General features: G+C 38.3%; 10 non-coding genes across 10 annotated transcripts; all 10 read left to right on the forward strand.

Annotated features, from left to right (window-relative positions):
* Positions 1-121: 121 nt before the first annotated feature.
* LOC141293245 (5S ribosomal RNA) lies at positions 122-240 on the forward strand. Its single transcript, XR_012340690.1, has one exon. It is a non-coding gene; the product is annotated as a 5S ribosomal RNA (ribosomal RNA).
* An 84-nt stretch (positions 241-324) lies between these two features.
* On the forward strand, positions 325-443 carry LOC141293252 (5S ribosomal RNA). Its single transcript, XR_012340692.1, has one exon. It is a non-coding gene; the product is annotated as a 5S ribosomal RNA (ribosomal RNA).
* Positions 444-956: 513 nt separating this feature from the next.
* On the forward strand, positions 957-1,075 carry LOC141293259 (5S ribosomal RNA). Its single transcript, XR_012340695.1, has one exon. It is a non-coding gene; the product is annotated as a 5S ribosomal RNA (ribosomal RNA).
* An 801-nt stretch (positions 1,076-1,876) lies between these two features.
* On the forward strand, positions 1,877-1,995 carry LOC141310935 (5S ribosomal RNA). The gene has a single exon (XR_012348416.1). It is a non-coding gene; the product is annotated as a 5S ribosomal RNA (ribosomal RNA).
* Positions 1,996-2,079: 84 nt separating this feature from the next.
* LOC141293267 (5S ribosomal RNA) lies at positions 2,080-2,198 on the forward strand. The gene has a single exon (XR_012340697.1). It is a non-coding gene; the product is annotated as a 5S ribosomal RNA (ribosomal RNA).
* An 801-nt stretch (positions 2,199-2,999) lies between these two features.
* Positions 3,000-3,118, forward strand: LOC141293274 (5S ribosomal RNA). Its single transcript, XR_012340698.1, has one exon. It is a non-coding gene; the product is annotated as a 5S ribosomal RNA (ribosomal RNA).
* An 84-nt stretch (positions 3,119-3,202) lies between these two features.
* LOC141293282 (5S ribosomal RNA) lies at positions 3,203-3,321 on the forward strand. The gene has a single exon (XR_012340702.1). It is a non-coding gene; the product is annotated as a 5S ribosomal RNA (ribosomal RNA).
* A 7,431-nt stretch (positions 3,322-10,752) lies between these two features.
* On the forward strand, positions 10,753-10,871 carry LOC141293289 (5S ribosomal RNA). The gene has a single exon (XR_012340706.1). It is a non-coding gene; the product is annotated as a 5S ribosomal RNA (ribosomal RNA).
* An 801-nt stretch (positions 10,872-11,672) lies between these two features.
* Positions 11,673-11,791, forward strand: LOC141293298 (5S ribosomal RNA). The gene has a single exon (XR_012340710.1). It is a non-coding gene; the product is annotated as a 5S ribosomal RNA (ribosomal RNA).
* Positions 11,792-11,875: 84 nt separating this feature from the next.
* LOC141316708 (5S ribosomal RNA) lies at positions 11,876-11,994 on the forward strand. The gene has a single exon (XR_012351539.1). It is a non-coding gene; the product is annotated as a 5S ribosomal RNA (ribosomal RNA).
* The last annotated feature ends 5,506 nt before the right edge of the window (positions 11,995-17,500 follow it).

Genomic DNA, 17,500 nt, shown 5'->3' on the forward strand with positions numbered 1-17,500 from the left:
ATGGGAGACCGCCTGGGAATACCAGGTGCTGTAAGCTTTTGCCTTTTCTTCACTATTTATATAATATGCTGGCTTTTACGGAGGCTGATCTTTAAATAGCCCACTTTTTGGAGCAGCCCTCGCTTATGGCCATACCGCGCTGAGAGCGCCCGATCTCGTCTGATCTCGGAAGCTAAGCAGCGTCGGGCCTGGTTAGTACTTGGATGGGAGACCGCCTGGGAATACCAGGTGCTGTAAGCTTTTGCCTTTTCTTCACTATTTAGATAATATGCTGGCTTTAACGGAGGCTGATCTTTAAATAGCCCACTTTTTGGAGCAGCCCTCGCTTATGGCCATACCGCGCTGAGAGCGCCCGATCTCGTCTGATCTCGGAAGCTAAGCAGCGTCGGGCCTGGTTAGTACTTGGATGGGAGACCGCCTGGGAATACCAGGTGCTGTAAGCTTTTTCCTTTTCTTCACTATTTATATAATATGCTGGCTTTTAGAAAGACGTGTTTTACCGCTCTATTTATTACAATCATTTACATGTATTATAGAGTTTTAAGTGTTTTACATGTTTTTTAGGCCATTTTATTACTCTTAACATTTTAAGTGTATGTGTCTTTAATAAATGGATGGTTGGCCTGTCATGTGACTAGACACATGACAGGAAGCAGGAAGTACAACTGTATAAGAGAGCAGCATGACAAAAAAAGGACAGTCACCAAACTGTTGGATTGAGGAGTTGCTAATTTTAGAGCTCACCTTTCCATTCACCACCTGCAAACTTTGGATTACACTTTCTGTGGATTGTATATACACTGGTGGACACTCACATTGGACTTATCAACACACTGGGGTTCTTGGACTGGGAATACCAGGTGCTGTAAGCTTTTGCCTTTTCTTCACTATTTATATAATATGCTGGCTTTTACGGAGGCTGATCTTTAAATAGCCCACTTTTTGGAGCAGCCCTCGCTTATGGCCATACCGCGCTGAGAGCGCCCGATCTCGTCTGATCTCGGAAGCTAAGCAGCGTCGGGCCTGGTTAGTACTTGGATGGGAGACCGCCTGGGAATACCAGGTGCTGTAAGCTTTTGCCTTTTCTTCACTATTTATATAATATGCTGGCTTTTAGAAAGACGTGTTTTACCGCTCTATTTATTACAATCATTTACATGTATTATAGAGTTTTAAGTGTTTTACATGTTTTTTAGGCCATTTTATTACTCTTAACATTTTAAGTGTATGTGTCTTTAATAAATGGATGGTTGGCCTGTCATGTGACTAGACACATGACAGGAAGCAGGAAGTACAACTGTATAAGAGAGCAGCATGACAAACAAAGGACAGTCACCAAACTGTTGGATTGAGGAGTTGCTAATTTTAGAGCTCACCTTTCCATTCACCACCTGCAAACTTTGGATTACACTTTCTGTGGATTGTATATACACTGGTGGACACTCACATTGGACTTATCAACACACTGGGGTTCTTGGACTGTTTTTAGGGTATGGACAAATGAACTGTATTCTTTTAACAGAGTTTACCTGTTTTTAGGGTATGGACAAATGAACTGTATTCTTTTAACAGAGTTTACCTAGTTTTATCGTGTTGTTTTAAAGTATTTTATGTGAACCTTGTAAATACACCAAATCTATTTAAACCAATTTTCTTTTATGTCTCATTCTTTTAACCACTAGTCATCTCTCACAGTTAAATCTGACCCCATTTTAGTCTTGTAACTCGGCTGATAAGGCCGATTGTTACACTTTTATGGGAGACCGCCTGGGAATACCAGGTGCTGTAAGCTTTTGCCTTTTCTTCACTATTTATATAATATGCTGGCTTTTACGGAGGCTGATCTTTAAATAGCCCACTTTTTGGAGCAGCCCTCTCTTATGGCCATACCGCGCTGAGAGCGCCCGATCTCGTCTGATCTCGGAAGCTAAGCAGCGTCGGGCCTGGTTAGTACTTGGATGGGAGACCGCCTGGGAATACCAGGTGCTGTAAGCTTTTGCCTTTTCTTCACTATTTATATAATATGCTGGCTTTTACGGAGGCTGATCTTTAAATAGCCCACTTTTTGGAGCAGCCCTCGCTTATGGCCATACCGCGCTGAGAGCGCCCGATCTCGTCTGATCTCGGAAGCTAAGCAGCGTCGGGCCTGGTTAGTACTTGGATGGGAGACCGCCTGGGAATACCAGGTGCTGTAAGCTTTTGCCTTTTCTTCACTATTTATATAATATGCTGGCTTTTAGAAAGACGTGTTTTACCGCTCTATTTATTACAATCATTTACATGTATTATAGAGTTTTAAGTGTTTTACATGTTTTTTAGGCCATTTTATTACTCTTAACATTTTAAGTGTATGTGTCTTTAATAAATGGATGGTTGGCCTGTCATGTGACTAGACACATGACAGGAAGCAGGAAGTACAACTGTATAAGAGAGCAGCATGACAAACAAAGGACAGTCACCAAACTGTTGGATTGAGGAGTTGCTAATTTTAGAGCTCACCTTTCCATTCACCACCTGCAAACTTTGGATTACACTTTCTGTGGATTGTATATACACTGGTGGACACTCACATTGGACTTATCAACACACTGGGGTTCTTGGACTGTTTTTAGGGTATGGACAAATGAACTGTATTCTTTTAACAGAGTTTACCTGTTTTTAGGGTATGGACAAATGAACTGTATTCTTTTAATAGAGTTTACCTAGTTTTATCGTGTTGTTTTAAAGTCTTTTATGTGAACCTTGTAAATACACCAAATCTATTTAAACCAATTTTCTTTTATGTCTCATTCTTTTAACCACTAGTCATCTCTCACAGTTAAATCTGACCCCATTTTAGTCTTGTAACTCGGCTGATAAGGCCGATTGTTACACTTTTATGGGAGACCGCCTGGGAATACCAGGTGCTGTAAGCTTTTGCCTTTTCTTCACTATTTATATAATATGCTGGCTTTTACGGAGGCTGATCTTTAAATAGCCCACTTTTTGGAGCAGCCCTCGCTTATGGCCATACCGCGCTGAGAGCGCCCGATCTCGTCTGATCTCGGAAGCTAAGCAGCGTCGGGCCTGGTTAGTACTTGGATGGGAGACCGCCTGGGAATACCAGGTGCTGTAAGCTTTAGCCTTTTCTTCACTATTTATATAATATGCTGGCTTTTACGGAGGCTGATCTTTAAATAGCCCACTTTTTGGAGCAGCCCTCGCTTATGGCCATACCGCGCTGAGAGCGCCCGATCTCGTCTGATCTCGGAAGCTAAGCAGCGTCGGGCCTGGTTAGTACTTGGATGGGAGACCGCCTGGGAATACCAGGTGCTGTAAGCTTTTGCCTTTTCTTCACTATTTATATAATATGCTGGCTTTTAGAAAGACGTGTTTTATCGCTCTATTTATTACAATCATTTACATGTATTATAGAGTTTTAAGTGTTTTACATGTTTTTTAGGCCATTTTATTACTCTTAACATTTTAAGTGTATGTGTCTTTAATAAATGGATGGTTGTCCTGTCATGTGACTAGACACATGACAGGAAGCAGGAAGTACAACTGTATAAGAGAGCAGCATGACAAACAAAGGACAGTCACCAAACTGTTGGATTGAGGAGTTGCTAATTTTAGAGCTCACCTTTCCATTCACCACCTGCAAACTTTGGATTACACTTTCTGTGGATTGTATATACACTGGTGGACACTCACATTGGACTTATCAACACACTGGGGTTTTTGGACTGTTTTTAGGGTATGGACAAATGAACTGTATTCTTTTAACAGAGTTTACCTGTTTTTAGGGTATGGACAAATGAACTGTATTCTTTTAACAGAGTTTACCTAGTTTTATCGTGTTGTTTTAAAGTCTTTTATGTGAACCTTGTAAATACACCAAATCTATTTAAACCAATTTTCTTTTATGTCTCATTCTTTTAACCACTAGTCATCTCTCACAGTTAAATCTGACCCCATTTTAGTCTTGTAACTCGGCTGATAAGGCCGATTGTTACACTTTTATGGGAGACCGCCTGGGAATACCAGGTGCTGTAAGCTTTTGCCTTTTCTTCACTATTTATATAATATGCTGGCTTTTACGGAGGCTGATCTTTAAATAGCCCACTTTTTGGAGCAGCCCTCGCTTATGGCCATACCGCCACCTGAGAGCGCTAGAGAGCAACAGGAAGTGGTTGGCAGCAGTTTGGAGAGGAAGGCTCTCCTCCATTTTGTGTTTCATTTTTTTTGTTTGTTTTGTGAGTGGTTTTACTTTAAGTTAGTTTTTTTGTGTTTTTTTTCAGTTATAAAACCACCTAACAGCAGCATTTTTGCTGGCTGGAGGGTGGTTAAACCTTTTTTTTTCTTAACTTATTTTTCTTTAAAAAAAACGGACGGATTAATGGATAACGAAACAGAACTGGCTGGAGAGAGACGGATGGCAAACGACACTGGACTGGCAGGAGGAACACGCACGGCAATGGACACTGGACTGGCTGGAGGAACAAGCACGGCAAACGAGACTGGACTGGCAGGAGGAACACGCACGGCAAACGACATTGGACTGGATAAACGACCACGAGCTACAAATGGAAAAAAACAGGAAATAAGAGAAAAGTTTGTTGAGCGACAATATTTAAAGGAAGCTACAGTGATTGTGAATGTGGAGAATGTGATTGGGGTGAGAGCGGAGGACATTATTAAAGCTGTAACGGAACAATGTGGACATGGCAAAATTTTAGCACTAAGACCAAGGCAAGGGAAAGAATACGAACTGACAATGGAAAAAGAAGAAACGTGTGAAAAACTAATTGATGGACTAAGAATAAAAGGAGTGGACTGTGAAGTAAAAAATCTACAAAACAGGGATTATGTTGTTTCCTTCATGCACCTGCCTGTCTACCTGGATGACAAAGAAATTTTAGGAAAATTGGAGGGATGGGGAGTTGATCCCATTACCAAAATTAAAAGAAGACGCTACCCGGGCACCGACATTGAAGATGGAACAAGGTTCCTTAAGGTGAGGTTCCCCAAGCAAGTGGCATCGTTGCCATATAGCACACGGCTAGAAACAGCCGAAGGGCCGCAGTACTTCCGGGTGATGCACAGCCATCAGGTGAAGACCTGTAGGCTGTGCATGAGCCCGGATCACCTGCTAATAGAATGCCCAAATTTTGTGTGCTACAAATGTGAGGAGAGGGGACATTTTGCACGAGATTGCAATGCTGTCAGGTGCCCGGGGTGTCAGGAAGTTTTAAATAAATGTGAATGTTGGATGGAGGGAGAGGAAGTAGGAAGGGAAGAACAGGTGGGCAGACAGGTGCATGAAGGAAACAACGAGGAGGAAGGACTACAACAAAAAGAAACGGAAGGAGGACCGAGCTGCAGAGAGGAAGGAGAAAGAAGAGAAGACAACATTAATAATAACGAACAAACAGTGGAGCAGGACACTCAATGGACAGAGATGGAGATGTCGGACAGTTTTAATACTTTTCTGGGTGATGTGGAGAGAGATGGACAAGGAAGGTTGGATCAAGTTAAAGAAACGGACAATGAAGAGGGAATAAAGATGGACAAAATGGACAAAGACAGAGGAGGGAAAGGACAAATAAGAAGGAGAGCACTGAAGGTAAAACCAAATTTGGGAAGTGCAAGAAAAAAGATTATGACAGAGACTAACAGATTTGATGTGCTAAGGGGCCTGGAGGGAGAAAATGATGAATAATGATTTTTAAGTATTTCTTTTATTTACTTTTAATGGTTTTAAGTTGTGTTGCTTTTAATGCAAGGGGTCTGATGGATATGGGGAAGTTTGAAAAAGTAAAAGAAAAATGTAAAAGGGAAGACATTGTTGCATTACAAGAAACAAACTGGAGAGAAAATGTGATGAATGATTATAAAAAGAGATGGGATGGAGGTATTTTATATAATAATGGAGATGGGCGGGCTGGGAGAGGTGTGGCTTTTTTAATGAAGGACGATGTTTTTAAAGTGAGTAAAAGTGTGTATAAGGACAAGATGGGGAAATGTTTGGTAGTTGAGACAAAATATGAAGGAAGAGATTTGATTTTAGTAAATGTACATGCACCAGTGGAAGATAAGGAAAAGAAAGAGTTTTTTAATGTTTTAAGAAACATTGTAAAGAAGTATAAAGAAATAATTATGATGGGGGATTTTAACACAGTTTTTAGTAAACAGGATATGGCTGAAGGAATGGTTTTTAAAACAGATACAGGAAGAAAAGAATTAAAAGCATTAATGGATGAAAATAATATGATAGATGTGTGGAGAGAAAGAAATGAAAAGAAAAAAGAATTTTCGAGAAGACAAATAGTAGGGCAGTTTGTATGCCAAACTAGAATTGACTATGTTTTATGTACAAGAAATGTGGAGAATTTTATAGAAAATATTAAGTACAAAGAAACAAGTTTTAGCGATCATAAGATTTTATCTTTTAAGTTGGACTGGAGTCAAATGCAAAGAGGTCCGGGAGTATGGATTTTAAATACACAGATTTTAAAGAATGAAGATTATGTTTTAAAAGTGAAAGAAATTATAGAAAAAGAAAAGGAAAATGGAATGTATGAAGAGGATAAGAGAATATGGTGGGAGAGTGTAAAGTTTTTAATCAAAAAATTCTCAATCAGGTATTGTAGTGTTATTCAGAAATGCAAAAGATCCAAAGAAAGAGGAATAAAGGAAAGTTTGGAAATGGAACTGAATAAAGAATTTCAAGACATACAAAAGATAAAGGAAATGGAGGGGAAACTGAAAGAAATAGAAGAAAAGGAATATGAGGGGGCGAGGTTAAGAAGCAAAGCAAAATATGTGGTGGAGGGAGAAAAATGTACAAAGTTCTTTTTTGATCTGGAAAAAAAGAGAGGGAAAGCTGAAACGATAAAAGAAATAAGAGGGGAAAATGGGGAAATTGTAGAAGGGAATGAAAAGATTTTAAAAGAAATAAAGAATTTTTATGAGGATCTGTTTAGTGCAAGGGGGGTGGAAGAGGAGGAAAAAAAGGAACTGTTGAATCAGATAAAAGCAAAAGTAAGTGAGGAACATAAAAAAGAATGTGACCAAGAAATCAGGGAAGACGAGATTGAAAGAGCAATAAATCAACTGAATAAAAAGAAAAGTCCAGGAATAGATGGTTTGGGAACTGAATTTTATGTTTGTTTTAAAGAAGTTTTAACAAAGATTTTAAATGAGGTTTTTAAAGAAATTTTTGAAAAGGAAGAGATTAATGAAAGAACAAGGATGGGGTTAATGAAATTGATATATAAAAGGAAAGGAGAAAAAGTAGATCTAAAAAACTACAGACCAATCACGATGTTGAATACAGATCTTAAGATTTTAGCGAAGGTTTTAGCAAACAGATTAAAGGAAGTAATGCCAAGTATAATTAAAACAAACCAAGCATATGGAGTCAAAGGAAGAGATATAGCCGACATAACAATGAGTATAAGGGACACGATATGGTACATGAAAGAAAAAAATGAAGAAGGATATATAATTAGTTTGGATTTTGAAAAAGCTTTTGATAGGGTTGAGCACGGGTATTTATTTGAGGTTTTAAGGAGTTTTGGGTTCGGGGAAAATTTTATTAAATGGATTGAGATTTTATATAAGGGTGCACTAACAAAGATAAAATGTAATGGGTTTTTAACAGAGTGTTTTAAAATAACAAGGTCAATAAGACAGGGTTGTCCACTCTCAGCATTATTGTACTCACTTGTTTCTGAACCCTTAGGACTGGCTATAAAACAGAATGAAAGAATAATAGGGATAGAAATTGAGGGAAATAAGGCTGAGGGGAAAGTTTTTCAATATGCTGATGACACAACAATAATTGTAAAGGGAAAAGAGAGTGTTAAAGAAGTTATGAAGTTGGTAAAAGAATATTGTAGTGGGTCTGGAAGTAAAGTAAATGAGGAGAAAACGGTATATATGAGATTTGGTAAAGCTATGGTTTTAATGGATTGTTTTAATTTTAAGGAAGTGGAAGAAATGAGGATTTTAGGAGTTGTAATGGGAAAGAATGAGAGGAAAGTAAGAGATGAAATGTGGGAGCAACTAGTAACAGATATAGAGAGAAGATTAAATTTTTGGAAATTGAGAACTTTAAACTTGAAGGGGAAGGTTTTAATATTGAATGTTTTAATGGTTTCTAAACTTTGGTATGTTTTATATGTTTCTGAAATACCTTTATGGACAGAACGGAGGTTGAAGAAATGTTTTCTTGACTTTTTATGGGAGGGGAAACCAGCAAGGATTGCACATAATACGATTTTAGGGGCGATAGAGAAGGGGGGCTTAGGTTTAATGGATGTGGAACAGCGAAAAAATGCGTTGAGAGTAAAAATTGTTAAGAAATACCTGCAACAAGATAACAAAACTGAGTGGAAAAAAACAATGAAATACTTTTTAAACAAATGTGGGGATTTTAACATGGGGGACGGAATATTATGGATGAAAACAAAAATTTGGATGACGGAAGGATTACCCGAATTTTATAGAGAAATTTTTAGTGCCTGGGGGAATTTTTTAACGAAAATCGAGTACAATCCGCATGGAAGAGAAAACATTTTAAATCAACCTCTGTTCTTAAATAACAACATTTTAAAACAAGAGAAAGCAATATTTTTTAAAAAATGGATGGATGTGGGGATAACAAGAGTGAGAGATGTTTTGTATGAATTTAAAGAGGGTTTTTTACCGATACAATATATTGTGGATGCGATGGAGGAAGCAAAAGAAGAATACAGTAAACAAGAAATAACAAATAAATATGAAATTATTAAAAATGCAATACCCAAAGAGTGGATTAAAAGAATAGAGAGTATGGAAGGAGAGCAAACAGAGGGAAATATTTTTGTGAAACTGGGGGGAAAAATGTATGATTTTAAAGAATGTACTGTAAAAATGTTTTATTGTGTTTTTAGAGATGGTGTTTTTAAAGAGCCGATTGTAAATAAGTACTGGGTGGAAAAATTCAAGGATCTAAAAGAAGAATGTATATGGAGAAACATGAGGGGGAGGTGTGTTGAAACAAAGTTAGGATGTTTGGAATATTTTATAAGGCATAAAGCGGTTTTTACTGAGTCTGTTTTAAACAAGGTGGGAATGGAACAAAATCCAATGTGTAAAGTGTGTCATGAAAAAGAAGAGGGGATTTTACATTTGTTTTTATATTGTAAAGAATTGGAGGATTTTCTAAGGAAATGTAAATGTTTAATTAAAGATGTGAGCGAAGGTTGGGATGAAAGTGTAATGGAATGGAAAAGAGTAGTGATGTTTGGTTGGGAAAAGAAGGGTCAACACAAAAAGTTTATAAATCTGTGTATAATGTTAATGAAAAGCGCAATTTGGGAAAGAAGAATTGTGGCCAAAAAAGAAAAAATGGTGTTAGAGGTTTGGACTGTTTTTAAAAGGAAAATAGAAGTATATGTAGAACAATTATATGTGTATTTTAAAAGTGAAAATATGCTGAAAGCTTTTTATGATGTTTTTACACCAACAGTTTGTAATGTTTTAGAGAATTTCATGTGCAAATTGCCAGGAAGAGAAAGAGCTTTCTAAATCTTAAGTATAAAAGGCATGATTTTAAACAAAAAATACGAGATGAGTAGATTATATTTTATCTTATTTTTAATTTTTTTTTCTTTTCTTTCGTCTTTGTGTGGACAACTATATTGTATTGTTGATGTTTCTATTGGTTGAAAATTCATCTTATGTTTAATGTGTTCCTTTTGCTTTGTTGATGATAATGTGATGTATTTTTTCATGTTTATTTATTTTATGTCGTGAGACTTCTAATGTGAAGCACACATTGGAAAATTTGTATTATGAAATTTCTTTAATAAAAAAAAAAAAAAAAAGAGCGCCCGATCTCGTCTGATCTCGGAAGCTAAGCAGCGTCGGGCCTGGTTAGTACTTGGATGGGAGACCACCTGGGAATACCAGGTGCTGTAAGCTTTTGCCTTTTCTTCACTATTTATATAATATGCTGGCTTTTAGAAAGACGTGTTTTACCGCTCTATTTATTACAATCATTTACATGTATTATAGAGTTTTAAGTGTTTTACATGTTTTTTAGGCCATTTTATTACTCTTAACATTTTAAGTGTATGTGTCTTTAATAAATGGATGGTTGGCCTGTCATGTGACTAGACACATGACAGGAAGCAGGAAGTACAACTGTATAAGAGAGCAGCATGACAAACAAAGGACAGTCACCAAACTGTTGGATTGAGGAGTTGCTAATTTTAGAGCTCACCTTTCCATTCACCACCTGCAAACTTTGGATTACACTTTCTGTGGATTGTATATACACTGGTGGACACTCACATTGGACTTATCAACACACTGGGGTTCTTGGACTGTTTTTAGGGTATGGACAAATGAACTGTATTCTTTTAACAGAGTTTACCTGTTTTTAGGGTATGGACAAATGAACTGTATTCTTTTAACAGAGTTTACCTAGTTTTATCGTGTTGTTTTAAAGTCTTTTATGTGAACCTTGTAAATACACCAAATCTATTTAAACCAATTTTCTTTTATGTCTCATTCTTTTAACCACTAGTCATCTCTCACAGTTAAATCTGACCCCATTTTAGTCTTGTAACTCGGCTGATAAGGCCGATTGTTACACTTTTATGGGAGACCGCCTGGGAATACCAGGTGCTGTAAGCTTTTGCCTTTTCTTCACTATTTATATAATATGCTGGCTTTTACGGAGGCTGATCTTTAAATAGCCCACTTTTTGGAGCAGCCCTCGCTTATGGCCATACCGCGCTGAGAGCGCCCGATCTCGTCTGATCTCGGAAGCTAAGCAGCGTCGGGCCTGGTTAGTACTTGGATGGGAGACCGCCTGGGAATACCAGGTGCTGTAAGCTTTTGCCTTTTCTTCACTATTTATATAATATGCTGGCTTTTAGAAAGACGTGTTTTACCGCTCTATTTATTACAATCATTTACATGTATTATAGAGTTTTAAGTGTTTTACATGTTTTTTAGGCCATTTTATTACTCTTAACATTTTAAGTGTATGTGTCTTTAATAAATGGATGGTTGGCCTGTCATGTGACTAGACACATGACAGGAAGCAGGAAGTACAACTGTATAAGAGAGCAGCATGACAAACAAAGGACAGTCGCCAAACTGTTGGATTGAGGAGTTGCTAATTTTAGAGCTCACCTTTCCATTCACCACCTGCAAACTTTGGATTACACTTTCTGTGGATTGTATATACACTGGTGGACACTCACATTGGACTTATCAACACACTGGGGTTCTTGGACTGTTTTTAGGGTATGGACAAATGAACTGTATTCTTTTAACAGAGTTTACCTGTTTTTAGGGTATGGACAAATGAACTGTATTCTTTTAACAGAGTTTACCTAGTTTTATCGTGTTGTTTTAAAGTCTTTTATGTGAACCTTGTAAATACACCAAATCTATTTAAACCAATTTTCTTTTATGTCTCATTCTTTTAACCACTAGTCATCTCTCACAGTTAAATCTGACCTCATTTTAGTCTTGTAACTCGGCTGATAAGGCCGATTGTTACACTTTTATGGGAGACCGCCTGGGAATACCAGGTGCTGTAAGCTTTTGCCTTTTCTTCACTATTTATATAATATGCTGGCTTTTACGGAGGCTGATCTTTAAATAGCCCACTTTTTGGAGCAGCCCTCGCTTATGGCCATACCGCGCTGAGAGCGCCCGATCTCGTCTGATCTCGGAAGCTAAGCAGCGTCGGGCCTGGTTAGTACTTGGATGGGAGACCGCCTGGGAATACCAGGTGCTGTAAGCTTTTGCCTTTTCTTCACTATTTATATAATATGCTGGCTTTTACGGAGGCTGATCTTTAAATAGCCCACTTTTTGGAGCAGCCCTCGCTTATGGCCATACCGAGCTGAGAGCGCCCGATCTCGTCTGATCTCGGAAGCTAAGCAGCGTCGGGCCTGGTTAGTACTTGGATGGGAGACCGCCTGGGAATACCAGGTGCTGTAAGCTTTTGCCTTTTCTTCACTATTTATATAATATGCTGGCTTTTAGAAAGACGTGTTTTACCGCTCTATTTATTACAATCATTTACATGTATTATAGAGTTTTAAGTGTTTTACATGTTTTTTAGGCCATTTTATTACTCTTAACATTTTAAGTGTATGTGTCTTTAATAAATGGATGGTTGTCCTGTCATGTGACTAGACACATGACAGGAAGCAGGAAGTACAACTGTATAAGAGAGCAGCATGACAAACAAAGGACAGTCACCAAACTGTTGGATTGAGGAGTTGCTAATTTTAGAGCTCACCTTTCCATTCACCACCTGCAAACTTTGGATTACACTTTCTGTGGATTGTATATACACTGGTGGACACTCACATTGGACTTATCAACACACTGGGGTTTTTGGACTGTTTTTAGGGTATGGACAAATGAACTGTATTCTTTTAACAGAGTTTACCTGTTTTTAGGGTATGGACAAATGAACTGTATTCTTTTAACAGAGTTTACCTAGTTTTATCGTGTTGTTTTAAAGTCTTTTATGTGAACCTTGTAAATACACCAAATCTATTTAAACCAATTTTCTTTTATGTCTCATTCTTTTAACCACTAGTCATCTCTCACAGTTAAATCTGACCCCATTTTAGTCTTGTAACTCGGCTGATAAGGCCGATTGTTACACTTTTATGGGAGACCGCCTGGGAATACCAGGTGCTGTAAGCTTTTGCCTTTTCTTCACTATTTATATAATATGCTGGCTTTTACGGAGGCTGATCTTTAAATAGCCCACTTTTTGGAGCAGCCCTCGCTTATGGCCATACCGCCACCTGAGAGCGCTAGAGAGCAACAGGAAGTGGTTGGCAGCAGTTTGGAGAGGAAGGCTCTCCTCCATTTTGTGTTTCATTTTTTTTGTTTGTTTTGTGAGTGGTTTTACTTTAAGTTAGTTTTTTTGTGTTTTTTTCAGTTATAAAACCACCTAACAGCAGCATTTTTGCTGGCTGGAGGGTGGTTAAACCTTTTTTTTTCTTAACTTATTTTTCTTTAAAAAAAACGGACGGATTAATGGATAACGAAACAGAACTGGCTGGAGAGAGACGGATGGCAAACGACACTGGACTGGCAGGAGGAACACGCACGGCAATGGACACTGGACTGGCTGGAGGAACAAGCACGGCAAACGAGACTGGACTGGCAGGAGGAACACGCACGGCAAACGACATTGGACTGGATAAACGACCACGAGCTACAAATGGAAAAAAACAGGAAATAAGAGAAAAGTTTGTTGAGCGACAATATTTAAAGGAAGCTACAGTGATTGTGAATGTGGAGAATGTGATTGGGGTGAGAGCGGAGGACATTATTAAAGCTGTAACGGAACAATGTGGACATGGCAAAATTTTAGCACTAAGACCAAGGCAAGGGAAAGAATACGAACTGACAATGGAAAAAGAAGAAACGTGTGAAAAACTAATTGATGGACTAAGAATAAAAGGAGTGGACTGTGAAGTAAAAAATCTACAAAACAGGGATTATGTTGTTTCCTTCATGCACCTGCCTGTCTACCTGGATGACAAAGAAATTTTAGGAAAATTGGAGGGATGGGGAGTTGATCCCATTACCAAAATTAAAAGAAGACGCTACCCGGGCACCGACATTGAAGATGGAACAAGGTTCCTTAAGGTGAGGTTCCCCAAGCAAGTGGCATCGTTGCCATATAGCACACGGCTAGAAACAGCCGAAGGGCCGCAGTACTTCCGGGTGATGCACAGCCATCAGGTGAAGACCTGTAGGCTGTGCATGAGCCCGGATCACCTGCTAATAGAATGCCCAAATTTTGTGTGCTACAAATGTGAGGAGAGGGGACATTTTGCACGAGATTGCAATGCTGTCAGGTGCCCGGGGTGTCAGGAAGTTTTAAATAAATGTGAATGTTGGATGGAGGGAGAGGAAGTAGGAAGGGAAGAACAGGTGGGCAGACAGGTGCATGAAGGAAACAACGAGGAGGAAGGACTACAACAAAAAGAAACGGAAGGAGGACCGAGCTGCAGAGAGGAAGGAGAAAGAAGAGAAGACAACATTAATAATAACGAACAAACAGTGGAGCAGGACACTCAATGGACAGAGATGGAGATGTCGGACAGTTTTAATACTTTTCTGGGTGATGTGGAGAGAGATGGACAAGGAAGGTTGGATCAAGTTAAAGAAACGGACAATGAAGAGGGAATAAAGATGGACAAAATGGACAAAGACAGAGGAGGGAAAGGACAAATAAGAAGGAGAGCACTGAAGGTAAAACCAAATTTGGGAAGTGCAAGAAAAAAGATTATGACAGAGACTAACAGATTTGATGTGCTAAGGGGCCTGGAGGGAGAAAATGATGAATAATGATTTTTAAGTATTTCTTTTATTTACTTTTAATGGTTTTAAGTTGTGTTGCTTTTAATGCAAGGGGTCTGATGGATATGGGGAAGTTTGAAAAAGTAAAAGAAAAATGTAAAAGGGAAGACATTGTTGCATTACAAGAAACAAACTGGAGAGAAAATGTGATGAATGATTATAAAAAGAGATGGGATGGAGGTATTTTATATAATAATGGAGATGGGCGGGCTGGGAGAGGTGTGGCTTTTTTAATGAAGGACGATGTTTTTAAAGTGAGTAAAAGTGTGTATAAGGACAAGATGGGGAAATGTTTGGTAGTTGAGACAAAATATGAAGGAAGAGATTTGATTTTAGTAAATGTACATGCACCAGTGGAAGATAAGGAAAAGAAAGAGTTTTTTAATGTTTTAAGAAACATTGTAAAGAAGTATAAAGAAAGATAGTGGTACGATCCAGGAAGTGAGTTAATTCAGTGCTGAAATCAGAAGGAAAGTTTGGTTGAAGGAATATTTTTGTTCATTTTTTTTTCTGGTTTTAAATTTGGGAGGCAAACTGAGGAGTTTATAAGGAGGTGTAAGACTTCTCCCCAAACAGCGTTTTGCTGTTTGGGGTGCTACTGGGAGTGGGGTTACCCGGTGCGTGTGCTACGGACAAGATGGAAACTAATAAGGAGAAAGACAATGTTTCGGCATGGAGAATGGAGGATGGAAATGTAGCAACAGGTCGGAGTTATGAGAAGAAATTAACTGTGCTGGTAGAAATAGTTGGAAATGAAAGAATTACGATGATGGAATTATTGCGGAAAGTAAAAGAAGAGTGCGGTGAGGTCATTGGCTGTAGATACAAGAATCCAAGGGAATATGAACTGACCATGCAGGAGGAGAAAGGGAAAAAGAAGTTATTAGATGGAATAAAAATTAGAAACGGGAGTATATTGGTGAAGGAGATCAATAACAGCGAGACTGTGGTCTCTTTCCTGAACCTGCCAACCTACATAACTGATGAGGAAATAATAAAGAAATTAACAGACTGGGGAGTGACAGCGGCTTCTACGGTGAAAAGGAGAATGTGGCCAGGGACTGGAATCGCTGACGGGACAAGGTTCCTAAAGGTCAAGTTTACTGAAAAGGTAAAATCACTCCCATATTCAACGAAGTTCGAGATAGTGGGAGGAACCGAGCTCTTTCGGGTGATACACGACAGACAGGTGAAGGTATGTCGCCTGTGCATACAGCCAGGACATATTGTTAAAGACTGCCCAAACTTCAAATGTTATAAGTGTGGCGGGCAAGGACACTATGCACGGGAATGCAGCGAAGGGAGCTGCACTGTGTGTTGGAAAATAAATGAATTGTGTGTATGCAACGCAGCACAAGAGGACGACAACAAAGAAGAGACGGGGGACACAGTAGACCTGTATGGTGAAATGGAAGAGACCCAACAATCAAGTGGTGAAGAAGGAGGCGAGGAATGGAGTGAGCTGGATAACATAATGGAGGCAGGATGGTCTGGGAAAAGCACCAGGAGGCATACTAACGTAAGCGGAGGGATGGACAATGAAATGACAACCGACGGTGATGGGAGAAATAAAAGAGATGATAGCAAAAATCAACGAGATATGGGAGTGGGAAAAGCAGGAGTATCGACGAGAATACAAGAAGGAAAAGGAGACGAGGAAGAAGAAGAAGGGATGACTGTACAAGAGACTAACGTTACTTTGATAAACCTTATGGACGAAACTGGGAAAAATTAAGCTGTTTCTAAGCAACTTAAGAGGAAAATGGAAAAGGGTGGAGGAGGCAGCGCCAAAAAGTAAGACGCAATATCTGTTAATGAGATACATAAATGTTTATGCTATTATTTTTTTTTTATTTTTCTTATGGATGAAGTATTGAGCATTGCTTGTTTGAATTGTAATGGCCTGAGGGATATGGACAAATTTAAACGGGTGATAAGTGGGCTTAATGCTCAAGTAATATGTCTACAGGAGACAAATTGGACAGATGATTTAATGGAAGGGGTTAAAAAGGTCTGGGATGAGGAGATATATGTAAACCACGGCACCCAAAAAGCCCGTGGAGTAGCAATTTTGATTAGAGTTGGGAGGATGTATAATATAAAACAAATACAAAATGATGGTAAAGGGAGGATATTAGGAATAGATTTTACACTTCAAAAAGATAAATATAGATTAGTTAATATGTATGCTCCAAACGTGGAAAATGAAAGAAAAGAGGTTTTTATGATGCTTAAACCTTTATGTATTGAGAATTGTATAGTGGTGGGAGATTTTAATGTCAAATGTACAAGACTAGACATAGCTAATAATATGGTATACAGAGAGGATCCTTCTAGAAAATGTTTAAAAATGTTAATGCAGAGTAAGGATATGGCAGATGCCTGGAGAGAGGAAAACCCTTACAAGAGCGAATTTTCAAGAAGGCAAATGGTAATGGGGACCTTAAACAAAGTAGAATAGATTTATGTTTGGTCAAAAGAGATATTTTACAACATATAAAGAAGGTGAGTTATAACTTCACAGGTATAAGTGATCATGCAGTAATGACAGTGAAATTAGGGGGAAACTTTGAAGAAAAAGGGGGTGGTACGTCGTGTCTAAATTCTGCGTTATTAAAGGAAGATGCGTATAGAAAAAGTATAGAGAAGTGTATTAAATACGAAATGGAAAACTCCTTATATGAAGAAAATATATGTGAATGGTGGGGTAGATTAAAAAAGAAAATTAAAAGGTTGAGTATTAGATACTCGAAACAGAGAAATCATATGGAAAAATGCAAAGTGGATACTATGCACAAATTATTGGAAGAAGAAGTTGAGAAAATTGAAAATAATCCTGAATATACTAAAGAACTATATTGTCAGATAAAAGCAGAAATAGAGGTGTTTGAAAAAGAAAAATGTAAAGGTGCAAAAATAAGGAGCAGGGCACAATATGTTTTAGATGGGGAAAGATGTACAAAATTTTTTTTGAATTTAGAGAAGAAAAAACAAGGTAAGAAATTCATTAGGGAATTGGAAGACGAAGATGGGGGGAAAGTTACAGACTATGTAGAAATATTAGAAAGGGTAGATAGGTTCTATAGAAATTTATATAAAAAAGAGAACATAAAAC

The sequence above is a fragment of the Garra rufa genome, chromosome 1 (genome assembly GCF_049309525.1).
Source record: "Garra rufa chromosome 1, GarRuf1.0, whole genome shotgun sequence".
NCBI lineage: Eukaryota > Metazoa > Chordata > Actinopteri > Cypriniformes > Cyprinidae > Garra > Garra rufa.